This window comes from Mustela putorius, unplaced genomic scaffold, assembly GCF_011764305.1.
Source record: "Mustela putorius furo isolate JIRA1106 unplaced genomic scaffold, ASM1176430v1.1 tig00000285_pilon_pilon_pilon, whole genome shotgun sequence".
Classification (NCBI taxonomy): Eukaryota; Metazoa; Chordata; class Mammalia; order Carnivora; family Mustelidae; genus Mustela; species Mustela putorius.
This window is the reverse complement of record NW_025421344.1, coordinates 175,410-177,238: the sequence shown is the minus strand read 5'-3', so window position 1 is coordinate 177,238 and position 1,829 is coordinate 175,410.

Here is a 1,829-nt window from a genome sequence, read left to right as displayed (position 1 = left end):
AGCTCGATCAACCTGTGCAAAACTCCCATGTCCTCTGCACCCAAGTTCCTTAATCTGCAAAACCAGAAAGATGAATCTGGACCCCATTAGAGCTTGTACTAGTGAGAAGATAGATCAGCCATGGAGCTCATGATGCTTTTCTTTTTGCATTGCTTTCTGGAAAGCTCAGAGCCAAATTGTGAATTGAAACCACTCTCCTTGGGGCCCCCGGGTGGCTCAGTGGGTTAAAGCCTCTGCCTTTGGCTCAGGTCATGATCCCAGGACCCTGGGATCGGCTCTCTGCTCAGCAGGGAGCCTGCTTCCTCCTCTCTCTCTCTCTGCCTGCCTCTCTGACTACTTGTGATCTCTCTGTCAAATAAATAAAAAAAAAAAGAAAAAAAAAAGAAACCGCTTTCCTTGTGCTTGGGTTTTGGGGGTGAGTGTCTCCCATCTCATGGTTTTATGTTGGTTATTAGCGTGGACTGTGGATCTGTTAAGGTGGTGGTGAGAAGCTAGGCTGCATCGCCCCAGGCACCTGGGGACTTCAGGCACTGGGCGTGGGGATTCCGTGGGTGGGAAAGGATTCTGACCCTTTTTCCAACGCCCCACTCTCAGTTTTCCACCATCCCTATATTTCATTTGGCCATTTTAGAAAATACTTTCAGATGTGTATTTGAAAATAGTTATTTAGAGATAAGATCTCCGCGTCTCTGAGGCGTGATTGAAGAGCAGCAGGCACTCTGGGCTATGAGTTGAACGGTGTCTTAGCAAAACAACGTGACCCTGAAAACACTTATGAAACAAAACAAAGCCCAGAGTAACCGCATCTTTGTGTTTGCTGGTCATCTGGAAACCCTCTCCTGAAATACAAAGCTGGCTTTAGAAGCTAGGTGGCAGGCAGCACAGGTCTTAAGGGTAGGCTAGAGGCCTTGCAGGTTGATGGATTTGTTCTTTCCCTGGGCAGATATCAGGCCCTATCAGATCCTTCCTTGTCCCTGTCTGGTTCTGTGCTGCTCACTGAGTGATAGTCCATTTCTTCTTTTCCCTTTTGATGTGGATCTTACTTATGGCCACCATATGGTTTTCCTCAGGAGGACAAAGGGGCCATAGAATCTGCCTTGGAGATCACAGCTGCATTGTTGCCACCTTGCTCTGCTGCTGTCCACAGAATGGGAAGTGTTTCTCCCCTGGCTCACCCCATGCCTGAAGCGACTGAAGAATCTGGTGGGGTTCTTAGGGCAGGGACCTGGCACTCCCTCAGGGGGGTATCTTAGGAACTCCTTGGTCCATGTTTTTTGTGACTCCTGGATGGTGCTTCCTGAAATACAGAGGGATCAATTTTGCAATTAAGAAGAGAGGATGAAGGGGGCACCTGGGTGGCTCAGTGGGTTAAGCCTCTGCCTTCAGCTCAGGTCATGATCTCAGGGCTCTGGGATCGAGCCCCACATTGGGCTTTCTGCTTAGCGGGGAGGCTGCTTCCCCCTCTCCCTCTGTTTGACTCTTTGCTTACTTGTGATCTCTCGCTCTCTGTCAAATAAATAAATAAAATCTTTTAAAAAAAAAGGTAAAAAAAAAAAAAAAGAGAGGGTGAAGGAACAGGCTTCCGAGCACCGTCCATCTGTCATGCTTCAAAGCAGTCCCATTACTGTCCATTCCGGGCTTAGCTTAATGGGGGATAAGCAGGAATGACCACTGCGACTTTGGCAGGTTTTCTCCCACTCCTGGGCAGGGGGGGGGATCAGCTGAGGCTTTGGATTTTAAACATGTCTCCGTCTTGATGTAAATGCCAAGCTTTCTAACGAGAAGGAAATAGATGATCGGTGGCACAGTGGAGCTATGGAAGACCTCCA